General features: G+C 35.0%; 1 protein-coding gene across 2 annotated transcripts in view; it reads right to left on the bottom strand.

Annotated features, from left to right (window-relative positions):
• DLGAP1 (DLG associated protein 1) overlaps positions 1–20,836 on the bottom strand; it is a 1,177,715-nt gene that overhangs the window by 1,117,496 nt on the left and 39,383 nt on the right. The window lies entirely within an intron of this gene.

Raw genomic sequence — 20,836 nt, 5'->3', positions numbered from 1 at the left:
TAGATAGATAGATAGATAGATAGATAGATAGATAGATAGATAGATAGATAGATGTGTTGTTATTACCCAGTTGTTTTCAGTATTGTTCAACTCTGTGATCCCATTTAGGGTTTTCTTGGCAAAGACACTGAATTGGTTTGCTACTTCTTTCTCTAGCTCATTTTACAAATGAGGAAACTGAGATAAAAAAAGGTGAAAGGACTTGTCTAGGGTCACATAGCTAGTAGGTGTCTGAGGGCAGATTTGAAGTCTGGAAAATGAGTCTTTTTGACTCCAGGTGAGGTACTGTATCTACTGTACCACCTACCTGTCCAATATACACATATATGTGTGTGCATGTATATGTATGTATGCATATGAGTATTTAGGTATATGTATGCACACACATATCTCACATTCAGAGGACATGTTACTAATACAACTTGACCCTTTTCATTCTCACTCTTGTTGATTTGCATGTAGGGGCCTGATTTGAGTTGAAAGAAATAGTTTGTCCAGCACTTTTGCAGTATTGCTAAGTAGGGCTTCTGGGATGGTTTGAATGTGAGTCTGTGATATAATATTAATTAAAATCATTTTGAGGTGTAACTTAGATGAGAGTTTAGACTGAAGTGTCCCAAGAAAAAGAAGAAGATAAAGAGCTTAAAAGGTATACTCCAAAAAGCCTAAGAGCTTCTGTAGAGTTGAGTTCCAGGTCCACATAGACCAGAAAGCACAAAGCAGTGGAAGATCCTAGCTCACTGGAGAAAGCATCTTATCTAAGGACATCACCATAGCCCACTACTTCAGGGGTTTGCTTTCTCTGGACTAGTGTGCCAGAACACGTGTACTCTGTATATATGTCATCTCATAACTTCCATATATATATATACACACACACACACACACACACACACACACATATACCCCATTCCCAATGGCAATCTGATAACCTTTGGGAGAGTGTACCCCAATGTTTATGGGAAAAAAACCTCTTTTTGTTACTGTGATATTTAATAAATGTCTTTTGCTTCTGGCCTCAGGCACTTAATACATTTACTAGCTGTGTGACCTTGGGCAAGTCACTTAACCCCAATTGCCCTGCCTTCCCCCTCAGGGGAAAAAATGTTTTTTGCTTCAATGAATGTGTTCTCAGGCTTTCTGTTGAAGGAAACACATTGGTGGGCACTCCTAAGCTATGGGTTTAAATAGATTCTGATTTATATCTAACATGTACCTCACATTTGGGGGAGCATTTTGGGAATGGCCATACACTACATAAAGACTGCCACACATCATCTGAATTGTTGAAATATTTGTAATTTTCTATCTGAAACCAAGGAATTCAAGGCTTTCTTATAAGGATAAGAAGTGCAGCCACATCCCTGCCCCTCCAGGACTTCTAGGGACCAGGTCGTCCCTGCCAATGAGAGAAAGTCACTAATTTCACACAGGAAATTATGACAAGACCAAATATTTCCATGAAGCAAAATAGCTGCTCTTTTCATTGCACCACCACTCCAAAGAGTGCACAGACCTAATTCTACAAGTTCTCAGTGAAGATTCAGCCATAAGAATCCACTCTTTCAAATCTTCAAAGTTCATTTTTCCCTGTTTCTATATTCTAACCTGATATGGAAGACTTGAAAGACTTTAAATGTATTTAATTTTTTAAGGAAAAATATGGGTAAAAACCCCTTAATAAAAGGATTTGTTCCGTAAAACTTGGACTCAGTCAAAAGGTCAGGTCATGTACCCCAGGACCTTGAAGGCCACATGTTGCCTCAAATACAAGAAGTTCTCCATCCCTGGTATAGACCTACCTACCACAATCATTACCTGTTACTCAATCATTGTGATCATAACAGCTGGAATTTATATACTGATTTAAGTTTTTAAAAATAGTTGACAAATATTATCTCATTTTATGCTCACAGCAACCCTGGTTGGTAGGTTCTATGATTAGAGCCTTTTTGAAGATGAAGAAACCAAGGCTGAAAGGTTAAGAGACTTGCGCAGAGTCATACAAATAGCTAGTAAATATCTGAGGCAATATTTGAACTCAGATTTTCCTAATTCCCTCCAGGTCACTGATAGCCACCAATCAATAAGCATTTATTAACTTAGAGTGTTTGATGTCATATATGAATTTAATGTTAACAGAAATTTCTATACTAACCCCACTTGCCTTGAACAGATATGTTACATTTTCTGTCAGGTACAAGCTCATGAATAAAATGGCAAAGGAAAAAGGACATGAGTAGAAAAGCAACCAAATGAAGCAAAAAGCAAACACGTAGTCATGGACCAGAGTGCAGTGATAAATAAATGGCTAACATAAAAAAGGCTTTCAGAAATGTTACATCCCACTGGTATCCTAATGTTGATTTTCTATAGGAACTGCAATTTGACAAGGTCAATTCCACAGCAGAGTTACCTATAATTCTGCTCTGAAATCAGATTTACCATGACCATTTATCACTGTTTAATTATTACATTGCTGTTGTAATATTTATGAGACCTTTGAAAAATTTACCCTTTCACCTTTAGAAAGGCAATTAACATGGAAATTGCAGAAGACAAGGGATAAAAGGTTCAACTAGTGTTAAATCTCTGACCTTTTCCCTTTCTCTTCAAGTTCTAACACCTTTTCTTATCAAGCATCTAGAAAACTTTGCAAGAAGGGAAGAAAGCTGCTATATTGGCTCAGTCATGATTAACTCAGCAGAAACAGCAGACGTTTTGAGAAGAGTGCAATTTGTTTACCAGCCTACTCCTCCTTTAAGGATATCATAAATTCAGAAAATCTGATAAATTTTAAGTCTTCAGAGCAAAATACATTATTCTTTTTCACAAAATGGTTTCTCCAGACATGTTGAAAAAAAGACAGATCTTTGATCCATCGACATACAAAACTTCTTTCTAAGCATAAAGATATTAAATTGAAATATAGCCACTCCACTTATTGTTTCAGGAATAAGTATGCTTTTTTCTATTATATAATGAAAATGACTAAATTTACCTATCATTGGGCAACTAGGTGCCACACTAAATAGAACTCTGGCCTTGGAATCAGGATGACTTGACTTCATGAGTTCAAATGCAGCCACAGACTCTCACTTGCTGTGTGACCTAGGGCAAGTAACTTAATGGGATCATGAAGAGTCAGACATGACTGAAAAGCAATTGAACGATAATATCTAGCATTGTGAAATTTTCTTGTTAATTTAATGTTCTAATTCATTCAGAATTATGTATGGATTCTCACATTTCTAACAACCATAATACAAATATTCTTACCACTGAAATTATGTTCTTTGTAAATTTATTTTTCTTTGAGCATTTGATATGAGATATTAGGATTTTTAAGTCCTTCAAGGTCATTATAATTTGTTTTTATGTCAATATAAGAAGTGGTAGAGCCTGGTTTGATCTGTACTGGCTCTATGCCAAACCCTAGAATATTTTTTTTAAAGCAATAACAAGGCAGAACTTCAGGAAGATCTAAAAGAGGGGACACTGCGTGAGTGAAAGGGAGCATTTAGTAAATGCTTACTATATGCCATGCCATGTGATAAGCACTGGGAATGTATACAAAAGTGAGATAGCCCCTTCTCTTGTCAAACTTACATTCTAATAGAGAGGAACAATACATAAGAGAGAGTCATGAGAATAGAAAGGAGATTTGGTATAATTTTTCTCCTTGTTTTTTTGTTTGTTATCCTTATTATTTGAAATAGTGCTAGTATTATTCTTTTCTTGGCCATGCTAAAAATTAAATATTTTGTATAAGAACTTGCTCCTCATTTTACATGCCTATTTAAGATTGTTTTTTATTGAAAGTTTCAAAGTTTATACTTTTATAAATAATTAAATAAATAAGCCTAAATGAACACATATTAAGTTTTTGACTTGTCATTTGGTTTGTCTCATAAACATACCGTGAATACAGTGATATTCCCCCAAAATGCCAGTCTGAGTATTTTTAGTGTTTAAATTCTAGGTTTAAGGGAAATTATTATACTGAGATGATGTTAGTAATATGCTGCTAGTAAAACAAGAATTCTAGCTGGTTTTTAAAGAGAAATGATTAGTTTCATTTGTATCACCATGAGTCTATTATTGATCTGAGTTATGACCAGTGGGATTTGTTTGCTAGATGACAGTTTTTTAAGGATCTAGTCACATATCAGTTTTCTCTATTAGTGCAAGCTCCTTGAAGACAAGGACAGAAATAAAGAATTTTAGAGTTGGAAGGGGCACTCAGTCGCTATCCTGAGGCTATCCTGTCCCATACTTGAACATGAATTCTGAAATAGAGCATGAGACAGTTCTTTCCCCTCTAATATTACTGGGTAATCAACTACGTTCCCAAGGCAGCATTTCCCATTTTTGGATCTAATCATTGAGAAGGTTACCCCTGCCCACACCAATCATAAACTTCCCTCTTTGTAGCTTTGTAATACTGCTCTTGGTTCTTTGGGATTGAGCTCCTCCATGAGCCAGCCTTCAAATACTTGGGAGAAAGGGAATTATCATGTGTCTCAGCTTATCAAAGTCACTTAGAAGGGAGGAACCAGAAAGAGACACAAAAGCCCAGTTGTAGTCTGCCTAGGGCAAAGTAAAGCAGGTCCCAAGTTACTTTTTTATTTCAATTTATTTAGTATTTTATTTTTCCCTAGTTACACGCAAAAAACAATTTTTAACATTCTTTTTTTTTAACTTTAAGATTCAAATTCTCTCCTTTCCTCCTTCCCCATAACTCTCATTGAGAAGGCAAGCAATTCAATATAGGTTATACACTATTTCACAGTATCTGAGAGCTAAATGAAAACAAACTAATAGATATTTAGTTATTGGTTTAAAAAATTTAAAGGTCATGAATCAACAAAAATAGTCAAATAAACATGCAAAGTCAAAAAGAGGAAAGAGGAAATAGTAATAAAAAATCCTTCTGGTATTTACCTGTAGATCACAAGGAAAGCAGAAATATTTCTGGATAGGGGACAGCTTCTCAGATAAATATCTGGTTACTTTTTTTTTTGAGGTTTTTGCTTTTCTGCTGTCAGCTCCACTGTACTCTTTTACTCAACTCCCACCCCTTCATGCTGAAGTCTCCTTATTCAACAAACCAGATGATAAAATGTAGCTCATCCTTACAAAAGGCTGCTTCACCTGTAAACTGTTGCTGCTGCTTATCTAGCTCAGCTAACTTCCTGTCAGACAATGACCCAGAAGTGTTACCAGAACACCCTAAATACTCATTTGCATTTGCCAAAAAATTTTTCCCTGTTTTATGTCCCAGACCAGGGAAATTCCAGATACCAAGGGGCCAATAATAATAACTATTATATACATGAGTCAGAGAATAATGTTTGTATTGTTGCCATTTTGTTGAGGTATTCCTAGTGATACCCAACTTCTATCACATGGTGGCTGTGTGAGCACAGGCAAGTAAGTTAAGCTCTCAGTGTCCCCAGTCAACTACAAAGATTTATGCTACAGAGGAATTGCTGGTCTTCATTGAAGAAGGAAGTTTCCCCACTGGAACCATAGACTCATCTGAAAGTCACTGCAGGGCATTTCATTTCATAAATGAAAAGACAGTAACTTGTCAAAGGCTGCAAAGTGGCAAGATTTTAATTCAATGCTTCTTACTCCATAGTCAATACTCTTTCTATTCAACCATGCTAAATCAGTCAATAAACATTTATTAAATATGTACTATATTTACAAGCACTGTGCTAAGTGCTTAGAGTACAAAGATAGGAAAAAGACAGTCTCTGCCCTCAAGGAACTCACAATCTAATGGGGGAGAATATGCAAACAACTATGTATAAACAAGCCATATACAAGCTAAATTAGAAATAATCAGCAGAGGAAAGGTATTATAAGAAATAAGGGGGGTGGAAATAGGCTTCCTGCAAAACATGGGTTTTCAGTACTCTACTCAAAGGACTCAGATGAAACTAGGAGGCAGAGATGAGAAGGGAGAATATGCCAGGCATTGGAGACAGTGGAAATGCCTAGGGTGAGGAGATGGAGATTTTTTTTGTGTGTAATGAACAGTAAGGAGACCAGTGTTAATTTCATCACAGGAAGAAAGGGAGAACATTATGTAAGAACATACAAGGGGAGATGGGTTATGAAAGTATTTAATGTCAAACAATATTCTAAATGTAATCCTGGAAGATTATGGGGTGAGTGGTGACAAGATCAAATATGCACTTTAGGAAGACTAATGAATATCACTAGATCTGCCTCCCTTCTCCCCATCCCCTAAATAATAAACATCATTTTAAAATCTATATATATTTTTTTGTTTAGTGAGCTTTTTAAAAAAATTTCAATTCAGTAGCTAGCAATTAAATTCCTACCATATGCAAGGCACTTCTGCTAGGAGCTATCAATACAAAGTTAAATAAGACATAGTACCTCTCCTCAAAGAACTGTTAAAATCTATAGAAATGACTAGAAGTAGAAGATGATGAAAAGAGCAGAAAAGGCAAAAAGAGGGTCAAATCACACAGATGATTTAAGGAGGAAGAGATTTAATTTTATTTATACTGGCCTTGGAAATCCTAATTTTTTTTTCAGTAGCCTTGAGTTTTCACACACAATCAAGTACAATATAACACAAAATATAGCCCTCTTTATTATGCTTATGTTGTTCAATAATACATTACAGTATTTCAATTCTGGCACTAGCATCTTGGCAAACCTTTTGGTTAAAGCTTATTTTATGCTTCAGGACTGGAATATAATGACATATTACTATATTGTGATATCTTACAAAGATATCCTGGATTTTAAGAAATAAAAAAGTCAATGTTCACACAACATCACGTAATTCGATTCAATAACATTTATTAAACACCTACTATATCTAAGGACCTGTGCCAGGTGCTGGGGATGCAAAAAAGAAAGGGGAAAAGGAAAGAGAAAGGGAAAGGGAAAGGGGAAGGGAAAAGGGAATGGGAAGTTATTTGCATAGTGATCACCAAAACAATACTCCAGAGGTAGTCTGACCAGGGCATAGTAGTAGGTAAAGTAAGACAAATGATGGCACAGAAGACCTGAGTTCAAATGCAGCCTCAGATATCTACCTGATATACTGCTGAAAATACAAACACAAGCAGAAAGGAAGAGGCTGCCTGACTTCAAGCAGTTTACATTCTAATGGGTGTGAAAGAGATCTAAAAAGTATGTGTGACAGAGCAAAAGTGGGAGATGTAAAGAGAGTTGAGGGAGTGATGGATTGAGTGAGTTTTGAACATAGCTGGCAAGGGTAATTTATCAAATGTAGTTTCCAGGGAAGAACTCATCATAGCCCTAGGAGTGAGAGTGTTGCTAGAATAGGAAGGTTTCAAAATCTACAGTGCAAGTTAGAGGATTCTCAAATTTTCTTTCCTTTTCTATCACAATCACTAAGAAAGTATGAAATACATACATACATATATGTATTATGTGTATAAATGTATGCAGATACTTATCTGCATTTATAAACATATTTATACATACCTACTGACCTACATACACATTTGTCTTATTACTTTTTAATAGAGATTGCAGAGTGGCCTATAGTTTAATCATACATATCTCAATAACATGTGGGGTCATGTTTTCTCTGAGGCACCCTCTGCCTCAGGATGAAACTTAGACCTGGTACTCTACTTTTTTTCCTGGTGCCCTGGACTTCTATTTGGTTGAAATTTATTAGCCTTTCCATCACCACCACACAGTTCTCTAGTCATCTTCTTACCATGTTCTTTCTTTCTTTTTTTTAAAGCAATTGGGGTTAAGTAACTTGCTCAAGGTTACATGGCTAGTTATTTCTGGGTGTGGTGCTAAGTATCTGAGCCCAGATTTGATCCAGGTCATCCCGACACTGGAGCCGGTGCTCTTACTCACTGAGCCACCTGGCCGCCCCCATGCTCTTTCATTGAAACTTTTTTTCTGGTTTTGCATCTCTTGAAGGCAAGAAATGTTTTGACTTCACTGTTTGTTCCTCCATTCTTTTTGCACAGTGCTTTTGAATAATGATTGCTTAATGAATGCCTCTTTGCTCATGCTGTCATTCCTTCACTTGGTTGTTCTCATATTCTTCTTATTTATTTCCCATGCTTTGTATATTTCACATAAATGTATAAGCTCATGGCTTTTATTATTGAGTCTCCTTTTGGATTTCACCTCTTATGAACTTCCAAGTGTTTAAATTCATATTCTCCTTATATTGTAACTATGGTAGTAGCTACAATGATATCCAACTTGGTGAATATTTTTTTTATTAATTTTCTCATTCCTCTTTCTTTCCTTTGACATTTTAATTTCCTCCCATCATATATTACAATTAAGCCCATGTACACTCCTAAGGCCACTGAGAGGGACTAGAGAAAGAGAAATAAACAGTACTGAAACAAAACAATAAGTAACAGCCATGCCAAGGAGGCAAAATAGAGATAATGTCATATCAAAAGAAACTGAGAGGGTGGTTCAAATAGAGAGGAGAACCAGTCAGGAAACAGGATCACAAAAAATGAGAGAAGAGAATATTCAAGAAGAAATGAATCATAAACCACATAAAAAGTTGCAGAGAAGTTATGAACTGAAAAAGGCCATTCAATTCAGTTATTGAAAGATCATTGGTAAACTTCTTGTGGAATGCTGCTGGAGCAAGTCATACAGTTGTAGTACTTGTACAACTAGATCAAAATTAACCAATAATGTGGGTAAACTAGGGATTGGGTTTGGCAAAGCATTAGTGACAACAGGAAAAGAACAGGAGAACCAGCAGAATCAAGAGTAGAAAATAATCCATAGCACAACTCAGTCAGTATAAAACATGGGGGCAGATGTAACCATGATTGACTGGAAGGACAGAGGGAGAAGCAGAGACTGGATTAGGGTGAAGAACAGGTTTAGAAAAATTGAGGGAAAAGGGACAGATGAATTTATAGGAGCTTATACTCAGAAGGAGGAATTTCAGAGTTCTCAAAAATCGAAGTATAGTCAATACAGATGATAATGACAAAAAAATTAAACCACCCCTGTGTGTAATTGAGGTGGAATGAAAGTTCAGATGATGGGAATAAAGAGTGCTGATGAGCTAAGAGACCAAGGAATCTGAGGGGGCATGAAATTAAATATCAAATTCTTCAAGTGTAAGTCAAGGAAGACTGAGAGTCATGTATAAAACTCCTTGAGAAAGATGGTAGAGTGAGATGGAAGTTGGTAGATGATAGCAACAAAGATCTAGATAGATCAGTGTAGGAAGTTAGGGTGAATTTCAGTTTCAAAGGAATTAATCTTGATGAGGGATAATAGTGGCACAGGGAAGACTGACCCTTAAAAGTGGGTGGAAAAGGGGCGGCCAGGTGGTACAGTGAGTAAGAGCACCGGCCCCAGAGTTGGGATTACCTGGGATCAAATCCAGGCTCAGATACTTATCACCACACCCAGAAATAACTAGCCGTGTAACATTGAGCAAGTTACTTAACCCCAATTGCTTATTTAAAAAAAAAGTGGGTGGAAATATATACATGGTTCATAAAAGAGCCAAGTTGGCATGAGTAGAGGAAAATTCTGAGGCAGAATTTTAATGTTAGGGTTCTACGGGCAGCAGGTAAGGGCCAGCAACACAGCAGGAGAACCTGAGAAGGGGAGGAGGAAGTAGGATAAAGGTGATTTTCACCCAGGCATTTTAATATGAGAAACCACAAGCATTAGTAAAGGAAGTGGGAATTGGCTAGCTGTGTTATCCACCTTATACTTATTTATTATCATATTTCCTTGCAATGATATCTGCATGATGAAATTGCAATATAATTGCAAATTCCGCAGATGAGCTAACTCCAGAGTTCACAAATGAATAAACTGTCATTTGGAACTAGGTTAAATTACTAATAGACAAAAGAAATATATGTATCTCACTAATATTCTGCTATGGATTACAAGTATTTGAATTCCCATACTAATGAAAAAAAAGAACTTGCTTCTAGACATTTTCAATTCTTTCGCCAAGTGAATACTGTACTATATATTTATAGCTCAGTATTTTTTAAAACTTTTAAGAATTATAACAGCATTTGACTTATTATCTATGAAATTGCATTTTATCTATGAAACATCTCTATAAATAGAGACCTAACATTTTTAAAAGGCCCTAAGGTAGAGATATGTATCTTTTAAGGCTTTGTTTTATATTTGATAATTTCCATTGAATAAGGTCATTTTAACAAAATGTTCATTTTTACAATCTGAATTAATGTATTTTCACATATTTTCAAATCTATTTTCTTTAGTCCAATTTGAATAACAATTTTATTTTAAAGGCTAATAATACAAAACAACCTATATTTGCTCTGAAATGCCATATTTATTATATGACTCAATATTCTATTCAACCTTTACCTGAAACAGGTAACTGAAAACATAAAGGTTTTAGAATCAATCATTATTATAAACATCATAAAGTAAAATACACTAAATTTTTTTGAAATTTTCATTTTCTTAAACCCTCAAACCTCAATAGATCTTTGATCTCCTATGGATACTCTATGAAATGATGATCAAAATTTATCCATGATCTTTCAGCTTTATCCATGTCCTCATATAAATCACACACACAGGTCAGCTGGGTGGTGCAGGGAATAGAGCACTGTCCCTGGAGTTGGGAGAACCTAAGTTCAAATCTGGCCTTAGACAGTTAACACTTACTAGCTGTGTGACCTTGGTCATGTCACTTAACCCCAATTGCCCTGCCTTCCCCCCTTCCAAAAAGGCAAAAAAAAAATCCCCCACAGGTGATAAACCCATTGCATTTAGTAGAGATGTTCCTTTAAATGTGAGGATGTTCTGTGGATACTGGCTAAACACAAAGATTGTCCATTCTTCACTTTCATTATATGGCATCTATCTCCTTTTTTATCTATTTCCTACATACATGTCTCTGATGAAATCTTTTTCTGCTGCCTGCCCTTTGGAATTCTTAGACGGTAATACATTACAGCTTCTACTAATTCCTAATGTGTATTATTTCTCCCTTGCTATTTGGGTAACTAATAACTTTAATTTTTCAATGACTATGGTATTACATGACCCTCAGTTATAAAGTATCACCATGTTACCAGAAGAATGCTGATGTTAAAAAAAAAAGATGGCAATTGTTTCAGAGAGAAGTTTAAGGTCATTAAAATCATCGTACAACTACCAAAAGGCAATAGAGACCAATCTCCTTTTCGTATTTAATTTTGAGCCAGATAATTGACCTTCTGTCATATTAGTTCAAGATAAATGTGCTAGATCATTTCTATGAATTATCCATCTATTGCATACTATACAGTGAACAATAATTACTTTTCATACACTTAGTTTTTCTTCCTGCCTAAACTCTTGTGTGATTATGGATCTCAGTTAAAGGACTCATCAGCAATAGAAGAATCATTTGATCATGAATTCTTCAGAAATACCAACCAATGAAATATATAAAGAAATAATAAAGCTGATATTAACTAAGCCCATTGTATATTTCTAATGTGTAAGGTTAAGCACAAGTACCATGGGAATCTGTTTTGAGCCCCAAATATTAGAACGGTGAATATTAAAAATAATAAGAATAATTTGTTCTATGTTTCTCAGTAGCATCCCCAAAATATACATCCTCTTCAGGAGAGGACATAGAAATACATTTTAAATAAATATTTAAAATCTGATCAAATATAGCACATTGAAAACTCATTAGGATAGCTTTGCTCAGAAATCTTATCTCATGAAAAAATAAAATCACCCTTCAAAACTGAATTTACACTTTTTTATAGATTTTGAAGGTGCCAATTCTTTAGAATAATGGATAAAATACCTTACCAAATTATAAAACAAAGCAAAAAAAATCAAATAACAATGTCTGAAACTATATTAACACTAACTTTCCACCTATTGAAATGAATTGTAAATCACAAAATTGAGAAGTAGGCAAAAATAAGTACTTTTGACTCCAGAGAAATTTAACTCATAAAAATGATTGCTATACTATGGAACTGAAAGACCCAAGAAACTATTCAGTCAATAAACAATATCCAAACCTACCTATCTCTCAGTCTCATAAGATGATCAGACCACCAACTTTTTCAACCATAATTTTTAAAAAGTAACGCACCTTATTCAAGTTCTTCATAGTTCTTATTTGTTATATGTTGTATTCTGTTCATACCTATTACATATCTTTCTACTACCTTTTCTGTGATATTCATTTGTAATTCATCAGAAACATAGTCTTCCATGGTTACCACTCCAGCTACTACCAGTGCTCTTTCATCCTTCAAACTGGACTACTGCAGGCCATGCTTAGAAGGAGTTAAGCCATTTATTCATTCATCCCTGGGACCACAAGCCCTCAACAACACTTTGGTCATTTTATAAGTGTTGCTACCAACATTTAAGTAACCTCTTCCAATTTCTACTTCTTGCTCTAAAAATTGTAAAAATCAACAATATCATTCCTTTTGGAAAGGGTATTGTCAGTTGGACAATTCGGTAAAGTCAATTGCCCTATTGTTCTGCTCGCCATCTTTTGACTTCCCATACTATAACTCCCTTCTCTGCCTACTACTGTCCTATCTGCATCCTTCAATAGAATATAAGTTAACTGAATATTAGAAGGGATTATCTCATTTTTCTATTTGTATCTCTAGAACTTAGCATAATGCTTGGCATTATATATGCATTTAATAAATGCTTTTAATTCATACAAAGTATACAATAGCACTAGTAAAATACTGTTATTTAATATGAACCTTTGTTCCTAGGAGAAGCTTAGAATAAAGGCATGTTTTTTTTTAATTTCCCAAAGGCAATTTAGTTTAGCTTACTCCACTACTCACTGTGTAATTCTAGACCCCAAAAATATGCACTTGTCTATCCACATGCACTTGTCTGTCAATTTGCATTGTCTGTTCAGGAGAAAAATTATATATAAACATGTTCTTACATGTGCACATACACACATACACTGATAGTATCACCCTATAGTTTATTCATATAAATGAATGTCATAATTTGGATAATTTGCATTTGTTATCCATTTAGTTTCCTTGTGTAGATTATTAGGACTATCTCTTTTGAGGGACAGCATATTTCTTTCAGGATGCATTGCAACAGTCCAGGATTTAAATGTACACACAACAATCCCACAGGCAAAAGGAAGTTTACCCTTAGGATCATATCAATAGGGAATTCTGCCTTAACTTAGAACTGGTGCTGAATATTCCCTATAATGGTTATGAATATTTTTTTTGCTTTTTTTTGATGTGATGTTATCAAGTTTCTTGACCAAGATTCTTTCTGTTATATCTTTCATGGAATCTTGACTATTTTTATATAGAGACATATTTTTGTATGAAAGCTTTTAATATAGTTTTTGTTCCCCTGAATCAAATAATACATAAGTAAAATAAGATCTTATATTTTCTCCATCCTTCTGTCAGCTGCAAAATAGTAATGATGTAGTCTATTTGAATGTCATTTGCAAAAGACAACATGTTTCCTACTGATGCACTTATCAAGAGTGTCTTCAAAGAGTGTGCAGATAAGGAAAAAGAGGCATGTAGTTTAGTTGATATTTTTTCAGTCACTTGTATTTGATTATTAATAAATTCTATGACTTTTCCACCCCTTTTAATTCTTTCACAGTTGTATTACCTACAGTATGAATCTCCTTTAGGAATATTTGATCTAATTCAGCTGCTTTTCTTATCTTTGTTCTCTTTAGTGCCATTTCTTCTCCCTCTATAATAAGTACATAGATTATTGGAATGTTAGAGACAAAGGATGATGGCTCTACTAACTTTACATAGGATAAAAATGAGCAAAACAAACAAAAAAAAACCTTGTTACATGTGATCAGTAAGATTGAGGGCTAGACCTTTATCCCAGACCCCACTCACTATCAAAAAAAGAAAAAAAAAAGAGTTATGTACAAGATGTAGAGAGAGCAATGGCAGCTGTTTATGGGGATAACAAAGCAAGAAACCCAACAAGGTAACAATCTTAGGAGTTAATAGAGAATACCAATTTGTTACCTCCTTAGTGCCCCTTCCCTCACAACCTCCATGCTCTGGTAGGGCAAAGAAACCAACCCACATACTTGTGCTTTAAGATCCATTGGGGATTTACCTGTTGCTGCAGTCTCTGCTGGAACACCACATCCCTTTCTTTCAGCCACTGTGCTGTTGCAAGAAGCAAGAGGTATTAATTCTTTGCAGGCATGTGAGGTAGAAAGTAAGTTATAAGAAAGAGATATTCAGGTTTCCTACTGATCTCTAGGTTAAAGAACCCCAAGTTGGGAGAGAATCTGCTCAGAAAAAACACCACACCCCCAAACACCCACACACATGAAAAGATTAAGTGTGGATTTCACCCAGTCAGAGTATTAAAGTTGAGGGAACTGTAACTGGGGGGGTCAGTATGTAGCCAAAAGCCTAGAAGGGACCAAGGTGGGGCACAGGTAAATTTCTCAACATAGGAGAAGGTTGAGGTATCTTTTAGGTGCAGCCCCAGGGGCAAATCTAACATCAAAGGGAATAAAGAAGTACCATGTGGTAGGCATTGTGCTAAGAGCTTTACAAATATCTCATTTGATCCTCATGATACCTCTGGGGGTTATATGCTATTATTATAAACATTTTATAGTTAAGGAAATTGAGGTAGACATAGGATAAGTGGCAAGGTCACATGGTAGTGTCTGAGGCTGGATCTGAACTCAAATCTTCCTCACTCCAGGGCCAGAAAGTCACTGATAACATAATACCGGGGTGGGGGTGGGGTGAAGGAGGCTAAAACAGATTTAAACAGGAAGAAAATTCAGTTAAAAACATAGAGCATAGGCAAAAAACAGCAACAACAAATAAAATGCTAAAATTCAAAGGGAAGATGAATACTAAAATCTCCAAAAGATTAAGCCTCTGTAAATTAATGGGGTACGACAACAGAAATTGATTCAACAGCTGATGAAATAGAGAAGGCTTTGTATTCTTAAGAGAACATGTAACGGCAGAAATGTATTCCAGAACAGTTAAAGAAGCAAATCAGAGAAGTTTTAAGGAAACAAATTAAAGAACATATAGCATGAATAGCAGAAATAATTAACAGAATAAAAAAATGAATCCACAATGATGAGTATCTCCAAAGAAAGAACAACAATCAGGAATATACATATAAAGAAATGAAGGACAATCTGGAAGAAGGGAATCAAAAATTAATAACATTAAAAGAATACACACTCCCTTTACAGGCAAAACATATAATATAGAACATAATATATGTAGGGAAAACTTAAAGATTATAGGCCTTCAGAAGAACATGAAAAGTAAAAAAGAAAAGAAAAAGGAAGAAAAAGACTTGCCACAAAAATCACAGATCCTTCTCAGTTTTTTCTTCTTTGTGTTGTCTTCCTTCCATTTTCATCAATCACTTTATCAAAGGATAATTTTATTTGTTGGAGGTATAGCTAGATTTTCTTTGAACTGGTTTTACCCTTAACTGTTTCTTTCTGCTTTATGATGTAATGCTATTCATAATCTTCCATTATCCTTTATAAGATCTTACATATGAGTTAATACTCTAAACTGCTCTTTTGCTTGAATGCTATATCTCTGCTTGGCAAATAAGTGAAATGTTTGCTAAGGCATTTTTTAAAGCTTTTTTGGCTTTCTTATGGAATTTGATTTCAATCAGTTAACCTTCAGCATGAAATTATTTTAGTCAGATTTGATATTAAACCAATATTTTTCATTCCATTTAATACTTTAATCATCTATAACTTGTTTAAATATGTCAGGAAGTAGTGTCATTATGTGAGATATTTCTTTTTGATTTTTATCCTTTCTTTTCTGAATAATTTTCATCTTTGCTCTTAAAAAATCAGTGGTCTTCTACGGAGATAGTTAATCCAGGAATCATTTACACAGAAAAATCACTCTAACACTAAGTAATTTCCTTTCTGCTAAAGTATAATCAATTTCATTTTTGTGATAATATTCAGTACTCTTCATCTCCATTGGCTACCAATTATTTTCTTGGAGAAAATATTTATAACATAGAGTTAACAGACTTTTATGTAGTTAGCAATAATGATAATGATAATAATAGCAGCTAACTTTTATTAAACTTTCCTAGGTACAAGGCACTACATTAAAGGCTTTATGAGTATCATCTCATTTGATCCACACAACAACCCTGCTATTATTATCTCCATTTTACATATGAATAATTTGCAGTTAAGTGACTTGTATAACTACTAAGCATTCAAGGCTAAATTTAAACTCAGGTCTTCCTGACTCTAGGCCCAGATATTTACTGTACCACCTTGCTGCCAAATCTTTTGGATCAAATTCTTTAATTCTGATCCATGGGTTTTTTTTTTGTCTTTTTTATGTATTTGCCACCATCTTAAGCTATTCCCACTTCTGAAAAATATAATTCACCAATTACAAAGGTATTGATTTAATTGGAAATTCTTTTCTACATCTCATCATTTTTCTATTCTTCCTCCCCAGGAACAGAAAACTCATGAGTGGCTACAATTATTTTTATGGATATCTTTTTGCAATTACTTAACATGAATACCGAATCATTAGGAGAACAAATATACTATGAGATAGTGTTTCTTTTGATTACGATAAAACTCACTCCATTTTGGGGTAACTAGGTGGTAGGTACAGTGGATAGATAGAATGCTGGGCTTGAAATCAGGAAGACTCATCTTCCTGAGTTCAAATCTGTCTTCAAACACTTACTAGCTGTATGACCCTGGGCAAGTCACTTAACCTTGCTGTCTAATTTCGTCATCTGCAAAATGAGCTGGAAAAGGAAATGGCAAGCCACTTCAGTATCTTTGCCAAGAAAACCTCAGACAGAGTCATGAAGAGTTAGACATGACTCTACAGCAACAACACACTCATTTTTTTCTTTATTTCATAAAGGATCATAGCCAGAGAATTGATAATCATACGGCCACCCTACTGGTAATGAATCATCTCCATACTTAGCCAGGGAGGTCCTCAGAAAATAGATTCTTTTGTCAGGATGATAGACAGACATAGATATGCATGTACATATATGTATATGCATTGTATAGGTGTACATATAAACATATAATACACATTTATGAATTTATACATATATGACAAATATATATGGATCTTGATATAATTACAAAAGGTGAGTCAGTCTCATTTTAAGAATGAGGGACAACACATGAGCAATGGGAGTGTTATCCTGGTCTGGTACCTCTGAGATACTAAAAGAACAAAGTGCCCCGATCACATTAGGTACATTCTTTTATGAAAGCTTTATGAGAAAATACCAGCAGAAAGTGTTCAGGATAAGGACTAGAGAGGTTATGATCTTCATCTGTGAAACCAAGAATGTGATTGCATTTTAAAGATTTCCATTTCTCCTCTGCTTGGTTTAATAATTCATCCTAACCACTATAATGTAACTGCCATAAATTATTTTTTCTGATCCAAACAGCAAACAGATAAGCTTAAAATAATACTTAGTAGATATAAATGAATTGGGAAACCATCAAATATTTGTTTTTCTGACATATACAAGTCAGACATTATTCAACATCAAACCTACATTAGTCAAGCAAAAATGCTAAGAATTAATACAAATATGTCTTTTATGTTCCAAAATACACTAGGGAAAAAGGCACATTCTTGAAGGCTACAAGCATCCATTTTTCAAATAAAAATATTCATAACTGTAAATATGCTTTTCAAAACCACACAAAAGCCCATTTTGTCTACTGTAAAACATTCTGAATGAATCAAATCTACAAACTTAAATTATGCTGATAAATTATTGAACCTAATTTTTTGTGGAAGATACTCTATCATACTAAACTTCATGATACAGCTGTATTGTTGTCCTTGAAATATTTCTTTAGGAATTCATTTAATGTTGAACTTTGTTCATAAACAAGTCATTTATTTACTACTTGTGCAAATTATCACATTTCCCCATGTAAATGTAAAAAACCACTGGGAGAATGACATAGATTGGGAGGACAATCATGTTTGTATATATTCTGCTATCACTTCCAAACCAATGAATTTTCCTTTCTGTTACTTCTGTCCTCAACCTGAAAAAAAGTGCATCCATCAATCAAAGGAATGTCTTTTTAGAGCTTTTTGGAGCAAAGGCACATGAGGAAGGTAATATGCAAATTGTTTAGTGCCCCTGGCAGAACAGTTGCATCAATATTAAGGTAAACATTACCTCTCATAATTATGATGATGGCTATGAAACTGAGTGGAGATATTTTATGAAAATACAAGTGTTCCTAAATTGATGTCAGGCTGGAATCTTTAAGTTGCAACAATAAACTCTAATGAATATCTTGATGTATTCATATATACAGATTATGGTCTATATACAAACAACCCTTCTGATTTTTTGAGAATAATCTTTCTCTATAAATCACTGCCTCTGCATATAATCTCTTCCTTATTTCTCCCTAATAACAACTCTATACTCTCTTCTATGCCTGGAAACATTTTAATAGAAAAAAGTCTATACTTCATTTAATTTCATTCATTGATATCTCTTGCCTATAACACCAAAAGTGGAAAGCCCAAATTAGGAATCTTCATATCTTTATAAGACCTCTGAATCTGGCTTATTTTATTATTTCCCTGGCAAGGTAGACCAGCCCACTACATGGAACAGCCTTGGTATGGGAAAGGGGGTTAGCTCATAGCCCAGCTTGGGGGCTCCTTATGCTGCTAGTCTTGAAGGTATCAACCCCAACCCCACCCCCCCAGCAGTTTAATATTTTATGGAGGACATAAGACTCCATAGTTCTTCAATATTAATTAGGAAGAGATAAATTGGGAGAGATAAAGCCATGAGACCAAGGATCTGCTTAGCTTCTCTGTAAGAACATCAATGAATTACATCTCTTCTGTTTCTTTGCCCTATAGACTCTTCCCAACTGGTTAAAGGACTAATGGTATTATATCTATCCCTTTTCTCCACTGAATTCCTGCTTAGTGCTGCCACCCTTGTGTATTCCCTCAAACAGGAAGCCTTCCTTTATATATACTAAAACATACCAAATAAAAGCCTTTTATTTTTAGCATCAATAGCTGCCAACCACCCTGACTCTTTTATGAGTACCATTTACTTTAGTGTACTTAGCCAGAAGGCAAGGTCTAGTTTGGTTTATTGCTCCTTAAGACTAATGAGAACCTTCCTTCAAGCTTTAAATATCTTCCAGAGAATTTACCAGGTTGGCTGACATGTAAGACATTCCTTAGCAGTAAACAGAGGATTCTGGTGGGGGCAATTTATAGGTCTGGGTTCTGAAAACAAATGTGTTGATGAAGTGGTGAATAAAACCCTGTCTCAGTCACTTACTGAATGCATGACCTTGGGCAAGCAATTTAACCTCCATCTGCATCACTTTTCTCATCTAGAAAATGGGGATAACAGTAGCATCTGTCTCATGGTGTTCATTTGAGGATAAAATCAAATAATACTTGTAAAATATTTTGTCAGCTTTAAAGTGCTATATAAATGCTGGATGATATTGTTATTGTTCTTAATTATAAGTTGCTTCATTACACAGAAATAAAATAAAAGCTATCATCAGGAAGATGTTTGACTGAAAAAAAGAATCAGGTTCCTAATGTAGGGAGAACAAGAAATAGATAGTCCTCACGCTCCCTTTGTTATCCAGGCACTATCAAGGGACCTAGATGAAGGCTTCCAGAATTTAGGTGGAGCCTCTGTGAATGATTTGTGGAAGAATATGCACAAGACTCCCACATGATGAGAAGACCTGAATGGATTGCTTTATACATCACTGGGGAGAGTTTCCACGTTAACAAAAATATGAAATAGAAGTATTACTTATACCCTTTTCATGTAAATTTGCTAGTACAAACCAGTTTTAAGAATTAGTTCAAACTATTAGCTATATTCGAAATCACAGGAATCAGCTACCCATACAGTATGATTTGAGGGATATCTCAAGAATGTACACTTTTTGGGCAGCTAGGTGGCACAGTAAATAGAGCACTGGCCCTAGAGTCAGGAGGACCTGAGTTCAAATCCAGCCTCGGACACTTAACACAAAAACTAGCCATGTGACTTTGGGCAAGTCACTTAACCCAATTGTCCTCCAAAAAGCAAAAACAAAAAAGAATGTATACTTTTAGAATCACTTATTTAGGTTGTTATTACTGTATTTGTGAAAGTCCTTTGTTCAAGGACAAATATTTCACCTGGGTAAGACATGAATTTTTTATAAAAATAGGCTACTTCCCCTTGTACTCACATTCATAGATTGAGTGCCCTTGTAGGAAAAAGATACTACTCCAGGTTTTAGGGTAGTCTGGGGGATAAGATCTTATAAATTCTAATTCATGAGCCCCCACCAATATGGTTCCCATTAAATTAGCCAGCAAACACTATTAACTCAAAACAAAGGCATTTAACAGAATAGCGTTGTAAGAATAGTAGCTACAAAATATTTTCCCTGTCAACCTAGGGTAAGGTCTTTCACAAATAAACAAAGAAGCATGAGAACAAAATTGTGGTATGATGTAGAGAACACATATGGCTAAGATAACTCACGCTTCCAGTACTATGGAGCCTCAATGTCCTTTCTGTACTGATGGGATCCTCTCTGCAATTTGCCTCCCAATTTTTCCTTGAAAACAGTTGTTTTTCTTCCCTGTTGTGAGGGGACTAATACTCCTTTAAACAGCTTCCTCTCTTGAGTCACTTTCTTTAAGTCTATTCCTGACTAGAGCATGGGTATCTCTGCTCCCTCAGCTATGCCTCATGCTCT

Source organism: Petaurus breviceps, unplaced genomic scaffold (genome assembly GCF_028583685.1).
Source record: "Petaurus breviceps papuanus isolate PSGF00001 unplaced genomic scaffold, PetGlider_PUasm1.0 38, whole genome shotgun sequence".
Taxonomy (NCBI): domain Eukaryota; kingdom Metazoa; phylum Chordata; class Mammalia; order Diprotodontia; family Petauridae; genus Petaurus; species Petaurus breviceps.
This window is presented reverse-complemented; position numbering and strand designations above follow the sequence as displayed.